General features: G+C 40.4%; 1 long non-coding RNA gene across 1 annotated transcript; it reads left to right on the top strand.

Annotated features, from left to right (window-relative positions):
• The first annotated feature begins 328 nt into the window (after nucleotides 1-328).
• On the top strand, nucleotides 329-10,864 carry LOC310827403. Its single transcript, XR_014556350.1, has 3 exons — nucleotides 329-466; nucleotides 7,116-7,234; nucleotides 10,764-10,864. It is a non-coding gene; the product is annotated as an uncharacterized lncRNA (long non-coding RNA).
• Nucleotides 10,865-12,697: the final 1,833 nt, after the last annotated feature.

Raw genomic sequence — 12,697 nt, 5'->3', positions numbered from 1 at the left:
CTGTCTTAGGCTGTGTTCACAGTAGGGCATTCATCCAGATTAGAGTTGTTGCCCAGTGGGCAGATTTGTGTGCCTTTGTCCACACATGAGCACTTTCAGTTTCATGCCTCTGAAATCTGTCTCAATGGATTGCGCTTCTTGGGATGCATTTGTGCTGTGCTGTTGTCTCCTCTTCTCAATTAGAACCTTCCTGCCCACTATAAGTTCCAAAAACCTGAGATCTGTTGTTGGCATCTCCACCATTTCACACAACGCTCTCTTGCTCTCTGTTTGAAAAATACAAGTTTTTCGACAGAAACAGTAAAACGACAGAAACAGTAAAACGACAGAAACAGTAAAAGAAAGAAAAGTGTTGCTTGAAACTAGGCAAGGATTTTGAGTAGGTCTCATGAAAGACTGCCACTTCTTTTGTTCCTCTTCTCCTTCTTGCCTTCTGTACCTGCAAGGGACAAAAGATGTTTAAGGGGTGAGTAGGCAAGGTGTTATAATGGATTTTTATTACTTGAGAACTAATACTTTCTGAGATTGTAGTACCACTGCCAGCTTTTGGAGTATCCGTTTTAGCTCTGGGATTAGATCAATATCATCCTTCTGGAGCCCAGTTTTGTGTATAATCTGCTTGTAAGAATGACAATTGGATATGGATAAATTTTGGACAAAAAAATATTAGGGTCCCTTTGGCACAATTGCCTTTGTGTGTCCACCGACCCAAGTCACTTCCTTGCTCCGTGGTTAGAGATCATAAAAACACCCATGCAAAAATATGTTTTGCATCTCAGATTATAAACCATTTGGTGTTAAAGCAAAGATTTTGAATGGTCCTCTCCATCAAATACTGAAAATAATATATATGCGACAGAAAACGCTAAAAAATGATGCAGCTTTTAGATGTGAGCAAACTGAGTATATAGGTTTCATCTGTTACAATCTGTAGTTAATACTGAAATGTCCCTCAGCACACATGCAGAAACTATTATATTCAGTGCTTTTTTCTTTAAAAAAATGTTTAGGGGTACTCTTATTTTGACTCAAGAAAATCACCATTTTATAATTCAAACTGGGGGAAATAAATACAGTAAATGGACAAAAGTACAAAGATTCACAAAATGTTTAGGGGTATGCGTACCACTGTGTCCCCCCCAGAAAAAAAGTACTGATTATATTTATAGACTACAGAATAGTTTCAGCTATAGGCAACCACCAATGACTCCTCAATTGGTACCAATGAATTCAATTTCAGTGAACTCAGTGGGGCTTGTTTCTGAGAAGGCACATATAAAAATGTGGGCTGAATACTAATGGAACAAAGGCATGAAGTGGGTAGGGATTTGTTTTTGGGTTTTTTTTTTACCCTGATCTCTAGCCAAAAAGGCTTCCAGAGCAGCTTACCAAAATCAGTAATAAGCCAGCCTTACAACTTAAGAGACACAACACATAAGGAAAAAGGCCATGAGAGAGGAGGGGGCGGGAAGCAAGCTCAGAAACCACTTCCTAAAGCTAAAAGTAGTTATAACTGTCAGCTGGGGAAAAACAGTGCAGGTAGCTGGATGGAATGGCAGCTGCTAATACTGAGAGTGCCAAAGGCAGCCATAGGAAATGGAACAGCTCTGCTCTGAAACCTGATGGAATGGTTGATGACAGCTGGGGAGAGCCAAAAGCAACTGGTCTAATGGCTGTAGGTTACATATACCAAATATCTGAACCAGCCTTATAAGAGAATCTGAAGTTGTAGATTCATAACATTGAATCATAAAATGTCATATGATCTGTGCCTCTAAAAGTACAATTTCAACACATTAGGATGAAAGTGCTGTAAAAAGCAATGGCTATCCTTTTCTTAGTTTTAGAAGTAGCAGAAGCAAAAAAATTGTTTTTAAAAAGTGTGCCAGTCCATTAAAAGGGGGGAGGGGGAATAATACAAATAAATAAAACTTCAGTGCTTGGTTTAATAGCACAGTTTTAATGTATGAATCAGAAAGATGCACCACTGAAAATTGAACTGGAAACTGAAATGTGCTAGTTAATTATGAACGGCTGAATTGCTTGTTGTGCAAATTGTCCACAGGCAGGAGAATTAGAAATGCAGTGTTAATTTTACAAGTATTGTAATCTCATTTTCATAACTAGCTGTAAAAGTTATTAATCAATTGCTCTGACCAATCATGTGTAAAAGTTCGTAGTCTATGAAGATGTTTTATTTTGCCATTAAGCATTACATGTGCTGCAATATTTGGCTGGAATTATAGAATACTGGACCTGGAAAGCAAACTTGGGAGATAATGAAAATGATCCAATTACTTATGCCTTTAAAATGTGCTACCTGAGTTATTTCAATAACTGACAGCCAATGAGGGTTTTGCTTAGCTATTTCCTAAAAAGTGTACAGAAACTTCTAGACTTCTAGTTTAGTGCCTGTCCCACCCCACCCCCACACATCTAGAAAGAAAAGGGTATCGTGTAGCACTATGAGAGCAGGCTCAGCAGTGCTTGGAAACACTGAAGGAGCAAATTCAGCCGCCCGCACCTTTTAAAATACAAGTTCTATAGAAACATGGCCATAAATAATCCTGCACACTTTACCCATGTGAGCAAATGTAGTTGGGTTAAAATAATCCAGAATCAAAACACAGTGTACTTACCTTGAATTACCAGGGCCAGCACAACAAGGGGGCAGATGGGGGCAACCACCTCAGGTGGCATTTGCTGAGGGGTGACAACAGCACTGCTTCCTTGGCTGTTCCCCTCTGTTGGAGGGCAGAAGTAGGTGTGTCAGATGGCCTGCCTTACACCCCGTAAACTAGCCAGCAGCCCTCATGGGTGCTGGGGGTGGTATTATGCTGTTGCTAGCAATGACGTTTCAGTAATCTCTGACGCCAGTCACTTCCTGAACAATGGAAGGGAGGTACCATATTGTCTTTTTTCTCGGGCAGCAAAATATCTTGGGCCATCTCTGCTAATTAAAAGGTAGGGGGTGCAACTGGAGTCTATGTTGAAGGTCAGGAAGGAAGCCCCCTTGGCACTTCCAGGCTCCCTGTTCCCTCTCTGTACATTTGTGCTTGTTCCCTCCTCGCTCCTTTTTGTCTCTTAGCTCTGTACAGAAGAACCACTTTGAGATCACTTGGAAATGATAACTGTATATAAATACTACTAAATAAAATAAGGTGTTGGTGTCGCAACAAACAGCAGCACATCTTTTCCCTTCCAAATTAAAGTTCTCACTTTAACATTCTGGGGCTAGCTTGTAAGTATTCCCCTGGTATATTAGGAGTGAACAAGTGAACAAACTGACATGTAAGCAATGCAGAAGAACTAGGCTGTCTTATCCGGAATGGCTTCCCCTCTCTTGCCTCTGAAGAGCCATGCTCTCCGGAAAGCGGTTATTGTTTATTTTCCCTGTAGCCTTCATTACAATGGGATTCACGTGTACCTGTGTCCTCTCTGGTGCTGTAGTTGTTGCCATGGTTATGTCCTCAACTTGCTTTCTCAACAGGGATCTCCCCTTGCCCGCTCACCTGCGTAATGTATTAAGCACATATAAGATGGGAGGGGGTGTGTGTGTGTGTTGAAGAGACTTTAGAGGAAGAAGAGGAAATGCACCAAGGAAGTTGGACTTAAGTGTTCCCCACTTCTTCGAGTGGTAAGAGGTCCACGTGCAGGGCTATGTATTCAGACTCCATAGGATAAGACACAGAAAACTGGAGACTTAAGGTGATTTTTTGTAACCTATCTGCAAATATAACCTATTGGAATCAAGGAGATGCCTAAAAACAGGCAGCAAAACCACTTATCCTCCATCAGGATCCCAGACTATAGAAAGGCTGCTTTCCATCCAGATAACCTCAACTGAAACCTCTTAGCTCTTCCTGCCTCAGTCTGTAGCCAAATTTAAGCTGCCACCACTTTTAGCTTTATCTCTGACCATCTCTGACCATCACGTTCAACAGGATGGAGTGAGATTTGTGATCACCGGGGTTCACTAAAGTGATTTTGCTGTATCTTTCATCGCTCATCAGATTTCTCAGTCAAAACCATCAGAAAGGTCCATTCATGCTAATCAAGACAACCCAATTCTCATTACGTAGCTCCAGCCACGTATCCACAGAGTGTATGTGGAATGAAAGGATTGACAGGTCGTTTAGTTGACAGCTTTCTCAGTTTACATATTCATTTCTATCACTTAAATTACCACCAAATTTTACTGTAAAACTGGAGGCATGCGGCTGGATCAAGATTCTTTCCACCACCAGAAGGCTTTTGATCCATTTGAGGAATCCCACTGATGGAGGTGGGGAGACGATTTTTGCTAATTCTGCCTGCCCCTCCCACATTGCTCTGGAGGGCCAACATTGGGGGCTGCAGTGGGAAGGGGAATTGACAAAAGCAGTCTTCCATCCCTTAGCTGGTGTTGAACTCATCCAGGGGATTCTAACACATGATTATTTGGTTTATGTAATTTCCTAAAATTATATTGTGATAATTGTTCTATATTTAGCAGACTCATGACTTCAGGTTTCTGTTATGCATCTGTTACCTGAACTTTGCTTTTTCCTCTCTCTTCAGATTCATCTTCTGTTAATTGCATTAGGCTGGATTGAATATAACCTTGAATATTTAAAACTGAAGTGAACAATTCAGATTCTACCCAAGGAATTTAAAAATGGGTTCAATAGCTTGAGGATTTATAGGCAAACTTTGGAAAGCACAGTTTTATAAAACTTCAGAGTCTCATCTCATTGTGACTCAGATATGTGTAACTGACTTGTTATATTGAACTCGTTTAGTTCATGATTCTCATATGTTGACAATGTGAGGGTTTATCTGATAACTACACATGGATTTCAAAATACAAAATTTGTCAAAGTCTGAACCAAACTAGAAAGAGATGGAGATCCATGATCAGATCCCTCTTCCCTTTACATTTCTTTAAAAACCAGCCACATGTGGGAAGCAAAATTGTATTGGGATCATTAAACCGGGCAAGAGAGTTATCCTTACCCCCCAATATTTGATGTAAATTCACCCCATTCAAGCTGCCATTTGCTGCTTTGGAGCAGTTATAGATACAGTCATATGTTTTCCATACAAGGACAAATAGAAGGTTGAGAGAAGGAACAATTGGATCATCAAAATGGTATGATGTGAAAGGTTAATCCTCCCTCTACAGCACTACAATCCTGGTGCACTTTGGTCTTGCTGTTGGTGGTTTTTGAGGAAATGCAAAGAGACCAAAGATCTGATCATTTCTACCATCTCATCTAGTTAGGCCCTCAGATTGACTGATGATTGGGAAGGTAGCCCACAATGTTCTGATCTAATTATTTGTCTGCTACTAGTGCTGGGTGTGAAGGCATCTTGCTTGGATATATCGCTTTAACAAGCTATCCATACCTGCATATTTTGAACTTAAATAGTCAGTTGCCATTCATAAAGGTTCTCTCCCAACTTATTTCAAAGACAGAGGAAAGGGTGTAATAGATCAGAATACAGTGGTACCTCCGGTTGCGGGCAGGATCTGTTCCAGAGCTCTGGTCGGATCCCGAGGTTTTCGCTACTGGAGGTGCCTGTTCTGTGTGTGCGCGCGGCACGATAGAGTGCTTCTGTGCATCGTGCAGAGAAACCTGGAAAAATGCTTCCGGGTTTGCTGCATTTGCATCCTGAAGTTTATGTAACCAGAGGGTTACGTAATATGAGGTACTACTGTATCTGTTTTTCCTCACCTGTAAGAGATAGGTTAGGTTGGATACGTGTACTCAAGTCCCACTGAATTCAGTGGGGCTCACTCCCAGGTAAGAGGGGTTAGGATTCCAACCTATATAGTTAGGGAAGGAAACATTTTGATATTCTAAATCCAAGCCATCAGTTTTCTTAGATCTAATGATTTATCAAGTGAAACAATGAAAAGCAGAATACACAGAAATGTTACCTTTTTCCAGAAGAAGAGATCTGCAACCTGTTGAGAACTGGCAAAAATGTTTGGACCAATGCACTTTTTCTTTTGCAGGAATAGACTCACAGCTGCCTCTTTCAAGGGACCATCCATATTTCCCATAAGAAATACATTATAACCAAACCATTTCTAGTGCCCTTGAAAGAGGCAGCTGCGAGTCTATTCCTGCAAAAGAAAAAGTGCATTGGCAGGCAAGCACTGAAAGATGTGAAATGATACCAAACCTTTTCCTTGGGCTTGTGTGAGAACATTTGCATGAAACTGTTTTGGTTTTTTAAGCATCTCTCTGTCTTGTCTTCTAAATTAATTTGAATCTCAGGACTACAAGAAAACATTTTTTTGTAAATATAAATATAGGGGAGGAAGGAGAAATATTTGGTGTCTTGGGGTGTTTCCAGACAATCTATTTTCAGGTGGGATTCAGTCATACGCCGGCAAATTCAGGTAGCACATTCAAAGCTGATTTGGAATTCTTGTACAACAAATGTGTTTCCCCCAAAGATCAGTCTTTTTGCAATAAGGAAAGTGGGGAAGCATTTGCTTGGGTGCAGTGTCATCTAGGCACCCCAGAATCAATCAAGGTGAGTGTCCATTAAGTAGCCATTGCTGTCTTACCTCCCTGAAAACAAATCATGCTGGACTATCCTTCATTGGTGGAATTGATGAAAAGATCTACATTTTGGAAACAGTAAGTTACTTGTACTAATGTTCTTCTTCCAACTGCGGTGGGATCTGGGGCCGCCAAGTATATCACCAAGTATATCACCAATTATCATTGTCTGGGGGGGGGAAATGCATGCCATCTAAAACCACTGACCTATGCAGTTTGTTTAGTTAGCAAGACAGAAAGCATTACAATTTCTGTAATTGGTTCTGATGAGTTTCTGAATATTTTTGCTGACTAATATGTTTGTCTTTAGTTTTTGCATGAATTACTTTCAATGGTATTTCCTTTCTGGGCAAGAATTAAATGAGGCTTTGCATCTCATGGAGGCAGCTTAAACAGTACACTACAATTAATATCAATAAATTTGGAAAAATGTATGCAGGGCAACTAACTTTATTCTTCCTAAATTTTGTTGCTTACCTAAGATATTTCAGTTCTCACACTGAAATGGTTGGAGTTAATTTAATCCAGATTGCTGAACCATGATATCATGTCTTGCAGGTTCTCAAAGTGTGATATACATATTCTTTTCACTCCGAGAATTATTGCTGTATTAAGAACATAAGAAGAACTGGCTGCAGTCAGGACTTCAGGATCATAACGAGAAGTTTGGGTTATTGGTTTGTTTTGCTTTTGTTTTATTATGTATTTTGCATTTTCATTTCATGTTGTAATAGAAATAATAAGCCAGAGGGAAGCAAGGAAAGTGTTCCAACAAGTTTTCCCTTCCCACCTACCGACTTTTTCAAGATGAGGTGTGGTGTGCTCACTCACAAGACTCTATTCTCTTATGGGGATATCAGCATTGCTAGCACATTCTCCATCAGTGCTGTGATCTGGCCAGGTCTGGCCCAATATATTTTGGCACCTGAGGCGAACTGCAAAATGACGCCCCACCACCAGGTTTTGCCAAGAGGCCACTGCAGAGGCAGCATTGGGGGGATGTTGAGGAGGCAGCAGATTCGACTTTCAAGCGCACCATTGCTGGCACTGGCACTGTGGCAGCAGCAGCAGTGGGCAAAATATTCATTGGAGTCCAGATTTGCTGCTCCTCTAGATCCTGCCGCCCGAGGCAGTTGCCTCACCTTGCTTTACAGATGGGCTGGCTCTGCTGTGCTAGGTGTCAATGCTGCATCCTCTTGTCCCAGCATTGATTCAGTTGTCTCTGTCCCCTGCTTGGCTGAACAAAGCCATCCCCAGCACCCACTGAAGCTTTCTCCCCCACAGGAAGTTCAGAGGGGGAAAGCCAGCAACTCTGGTTCCCCTTTCCAAAGTGTCTGAATTCATGGTAGAAAGGGGAGCTCCTTCCTCCTCCAACCCAGGTTCCCCCAGTCCAGTCAGCCCATTTTCCTAGAGCAGCCAATCAATATTGCCAGAATTGAGGGACTCGTTGGGGGATCTGTCTGGAACAGTAGGAGATACTGCATAAGGAGGTGCAGTTGGAAAGGGGAAGGGGTGGAAATGGGGTGTCTCACCATTTGTTCTAGCAGAAGTGTTTCTGGTAGTGCTAAACTACCATTGGGTACAACCTCTGCAAAACACCCCTTCTGTGATTGAAAGATGAATTCCACATGTGGAAGGACATCTTTGGGGTTAACCCACTGTGTGGTTTTACAAAATTATAATTTCTCTGCTATGGATATGCTACACACATACACACAAAACTACATGCATACACACACACACACACACACACACACAACCCCAATGCATTTTAAAAAATCAAAATACAGCTTCAGAGTACTACAGTAAATAGTTAGCAGTTGCAACACTGTCTTTGATCTATATGTGGCAGTATTTATTTGTTGTATCTGTTGGCGTTTTTCCTCCTTTGCTTGATATTTCTGAAATCCTGTGTGTCGGAGCTTCGTTTTCAATCACACTGTATGCAAATACGCCATAGTACCATGCAAGGGAGAACCACAGCTTGCAAAATAATTGCCAGCATTTTCCAGCAATTCCATCCTTACACATGGAACAGCCTTTTGAGAAATTACATCTATAAATAAATCCTTGCAATTGCAAGAGAGAGATTCTACAATTGCACTTTCCCCCCACCCCCTGGTTCTTGTGTGGAGATACGTTAGCAACAAATTAAAATGGGAAAAGTGTTGTTTCATACAGTGTGCTCCTTCAAGACATATAAGATGGCTAGATAAAAATTTGCAACCTGACTTCTTTTATCAAGCAGTGGTAGTTTTGAACTGTCTTATGGAATAATAGGGCATTTGGTCCATCTGGGTGTATCTTATCTTCTCAGATTGGCGGTGGCTTTTCTGGGTCTCAGGCAAAGGTCTTCTGAGTCCTGCTATGTGAGATATTTTAACTAGTGAGGGTGCGGACTGGATCTAGAAACTGTATCCAATAAGTGTGTGTTCTACCACTGAGCTGTGGGTCTTCCCCTGAGCAACATATGTTGCAATAAAGCGAGATGAGTGCCGCAACCCCAGAGTCGGCCACGACTGGACCTAATGGTCAGGAGTCCCTTTACCTTTACATATATTTACTCTATCGGTCCTTTCCAGATATGAACCAATCCCAGCCAGAGAATATCTTGTGCAGCATATGCATGTACTGCTCCATGAAACAACCTTTCTTCACCAGGGGGTGGGATCCAGTCTATCATTTCCCCGAAACAGCCAATCAGCATCACCAGAGTTGACACACCTAGTCAGCAGAACCATCAAGCAAATATCTACGCCAGGGGGTCAGCAACCTTTTGCAGCCGTGGGCCGGTCCACCACCCCTCAGACCTTGTGGTGGGGTGGGCCAGACTATATTTTTTTTGGGGGGGGGATGAACAAATTCCTATTCCCCACAAATAACCCAGAGATGCATTTTAAATAAAAGGACACATTCTACTCACGTAAAAACACGCTGATTCCTAGACCATCCGTGGGCCAGATTGAGAAGGCGATTGGGCCGCATCCGGCCCCTGGGCCTTAGGTTGGTGACCCCTGATCTATGCCTTTGACACACGTGTAACTAAGCCTAAGACCTGGGATTCATATGATTGATTGTTAGATAGATAGACAGATAAATAAATGGGAAAGGTCTGTCTATTCATCCTTCCTATTTCTTAACAATATTTTTTAATAATATATTAGGTGCAAATCAGTAAAGATTCCTATCACTCTCAAATGAGTATATAAGTTATGGGATACCAAGAGGTCCCTCAGTGTTTCCCAATTTGACTGTGATACTAGTGCCAGTCAAATGGGGCATTGTTTGAGAGAGATACAGAACAGAGAGATTCATCCTAGATCTGTCATGGTTCTGCAAACCAATATGGCAGGTTTCAAATGGGAACAGGAAGTGAGAACTGCATGTTACTTGTCTCTCTTCACCTTCCCATCACCACCGTTATGTGAAATACAGCCAGCATGGCAAAACTAATAAGCTATGTTTGACTAAATGAAGAAGATGGAAAATAAATTATTTTCAAGAAAAAGGGCATTTATTTATCACTTTTTGGAGCAGCAAATAGGGAATGACTGTTGAATTGGATAATAGCTTTCATTAACTCATACTGAATATAATGCAAAAAAGAAGAAGATAGCATCAGTCTTTATTTTGCAATGTGAAATACTTTAGTTGTGGAAATGCTTTATTTACTATTATTACTACTATTTTTTCACTACCACCAGTACTATTGTTTACCTTCCACATATGTCCCAAGTTATATGCAAGATATTATGAAAACAGATTTAAAAAAGAGTTACAAAAATAATAGAAGGTGCTTTAAAAATGATATAAAATAAACACCCATGACATCATCATCATCGTTGTTGTTATTATTATTATTATCATAATTTATTAATACAATTTCAGTTATAAGAAATAAAGTGAAGAAAGAGAAAAGAAAGAAAGGGGGAAACTAAAAAGTACAATAAAAATTACATTAAGAGAAAAAAGATCTATAATGTAATACATTATAGTCCATTATACTTCTATACATTATTATATAAGTAATATTGTTGTCCTAATACACACAGGATTATTAATAACCTACTATATTCTGTATAAACTCATTCCAATGTCAATATATCCAATCAAAGTCCGTGTTTATAAGCAATCCGTTCATATGTTGCGAATTTTGTCATGTTGTCTATCCATCGATTAAAGGGGATCATGTCTTTATTCTTCCAGATCATCAATACCAGTCTGTTGGTCACAGTTAGGATGCATAGAATCCACTTTTGTTGTCCAGTTGTCACTTCCCTGCAATAGGTATATAATTCAAAATACTATTTTCCTTTGAAATTGTTAACTTTTTTCTGCACAGTCACATTTATACAGTCCGGCACTTTCTCCCATATGTTTCGAAGGTGCGTTGTGAACTTGTCATATTATACTATGTTATATGTTAAATTAGTGTACTAATTTTTACATTTTTTTAAATAAAGCAAAGCTTTTGTTTGTACAGTTTTGAAATATTTATAAATTATGCAAATTCTTTAGTAAATTTGAGAACACTGGGTTGTAGTCAACTATCCTTTGCTCAGAGTCAAGCCATTGACATTAATGGACATAAGTTAGTCATGGTGATTGATTTCAAAGGGCCCCACTCTAAGTAAACATTTGTTGACTACAACCAGGTGTGCCAATTCTAGGGGGCTGAGGTGTCTTTGGCCCCCTCAATATTTGTTGGAAGGAGGCCAGGACCCTTCAATGTTGACAGGGTCAAGGAAGCTTGACCTCCTTCCAACATTGCAATATTGTGTGCCAGGCCACCTTAAATCTGGGGGCAACTTGGCACCTCTGACTACAACCATGTTGTCCACTATTATCTCATCAACACAGAGAAACTACTTTGGCTCCTGTGGAGGACAGAGAAATCTGTGACATGCCATTGAACACCCAATCCAGCCCTGATCATCTTCAGAATCATGGTCATCCTGGTTTGTTTTACTTTGACTGGCTTCATTCAGTACTACAGAGTGTTGGCTTTCATGCTATATATTAAATGCTATTCAGATTTTTTTTTTAAAGAAGTCTAGCCTTAGAAGGAGAGCAGGTTAGAAATAAATGTTTTAAAAATACAAACATGTAAATAAATAGATAACTGCAAATAGCTGCATTCAGGAATATACTGAAGTATTTAATTAAGGGTCTGTGCAGAATCCAGAAATTGCAAGATTTCTAGTGCTTGACTTAACAAGAAATTGCTGGGGTGGGGGGAGGATATAGCTAAAGGACACATCTTGTTTCCTTGTGTCTAATCACAATGCAGCATACATGGAAGCCTTTTGCAAAATAATAATGCTGTGAGCTTCACAGGGCCGCCCAGTCGACTCCAAGGTACAGAGCTCATGCAAATGAATGTTGCACTCTCAAGTCTTTCTTTTCCTCCCCTTTCTCCTCCTCCTATCACTCTCTGAAAAGAGAAAGGGGGGGGGGGAGCACAGAGAGAGAGAGAGAAAACAGCCCTTCTTTGTGTCTGTGCGGAAGGGTTTACCTTTACCCAAATCACTCCAGCTAAAAGAGGGTTGTGTGTGTATTGAATGACACCTTGCACAGTGTTTCTGCCAAAAAAGAAAATTACCTCTTCTTTAACACCCCCAACCTCTGGCATCAAATGGCATCAAAGCCAGTTTTGTTGTTATTGTTGTTTATTTTATCAAGTTCTTAGGCTCTCAGTTCAGACAGTCTAATCTCCTAGATTGGCATGTGTTTAGCAATAATAACACTGTTGCATGTGCATCCGTCTCTCTCTCTCTCTCTCTCTCTCTCTCTCTCTCTCTCTCTCTCTCACACACACACACACACACACACACTCTTTACAATCTGTAAAACCTTATTGTATCATTGGGTGCCTATACGTCTTTCTTAAATATAGGACCATATATTAAAATTTCTTCATTCCACTCTCTCTCTGTCTCTCTCGCTCTTTCTCTAAAAAATAAAAAAGAAGTAGGTTAAGGATGGCATCTCTGTTAACATACAGTTTAAGCAGGGTATTTCCCCCCATCATTATTTCACCTACTAATACCGCCTTACCATACACTTCCGCCTTTGTTAATTTACATAAACATGCATAGGCGATGAATAATGCATCAGACTTACTTGAAATGCAGGGTTTC

The sequence above is a fragment of the Podarcis gaigeae genome (assembly GCF_964106915.1).
Source record: "Podarcis gaigeae genome assembly, chromosome: 11".
Taxonomy (NCBI): domain Eukaryota; kingdom Metazoa; phylum Chordata; class Lepidosauria; order Squamata; family Lacertidae; genus Podarcis; species Podarcis gaigeae.
Note: the sequence above shows the minus strand (reverse complement) of the source record. Positions and strands in the feature narration are given on the sequence as shown.